Genomic DNA, 911 nt, shown 5'->3' on the forward strand with positions numbered 1-911 from the left:
AAAAAAAAAAAAAAAGAATTGGGTACAAACTGAAATGTCTGTACTGATTCTTGACACAACCCATAAATCTCAATTACAAAAGAAAAAAAAAAAGAAGTGACTATTTCTTAAAAACATGACTATTAATAGCTGCACTATTTTCCATTTATAGATTTTGGGTTTGGGAGGTTTTTTTTTACTGGGACATGTATACTTACCAGACAAAGAGAGAGGGAGAAAGTATCCTCCAATGGGGTGTAGTTACATCACAAACCCTTCTTCTCCATTTCTGTATACTGTTGGGATTTTGGGCATGCATACACACATGCATAATATGTTTTTCAGGCTGCCAGGGCCAGGCTTTTAACCATGCAATCAGCCATGTGGGATCTGGCTCCCTTAACCACAAGGCCGTGGGACTGGCCCCCATTTACAGATGTTTCCGAACATCTTCCTGTTGTTAGATATTTAATTATTTAACTTTATATCATTATAAATAATGCTACTATGGGTTTTTGTCTACATACTTTGATATATTTTTACTATGAATTCTTTGATGATTGTAACATGAATATTTTATGGGTATGTATGTTTTGTGCTATATGTGCATGTGTATACACACATAACCTTTGTAAAGAGAGAGAGAATGAGAAATCACTTTCCAGAAAGGTTGACTGCACACCGTCCAATGGTATATGAAAATATACTTTCACTTTGTGCACAGCAGTTTTACATCAGAATTATTGCTCAAGTCACATTTCTTTACTATATTTGATGTTAAAATTTATTTGTGGACTGTTTTGTTTATGTGTTTTATCAACTTACTTCTATCCTTACTATATATTAAAAGCATTAATCTTTAGTCATGTTCATTAGAAATATTCCTCTAACTTGTTTCCTGATTATAATATTGGTTTTGGGGCTCTCTGGTA

The sequence above is a fragment of the Tupaia chinensis genome, unplaced genomic scaffold (assembly GCF_000334495.1).
Source record: "Tupaia chinensis unplaced genomic scaffold, TupChi_1.0 Scaffold143961_1, whole genome shotgun sequence".
Taxonomy (NCBI): Eukaryota; Metazoa; Chordata; class Mammalia; order Scandentia; family Tupaiidae; genus Tupaia; species Tupaia belangeri.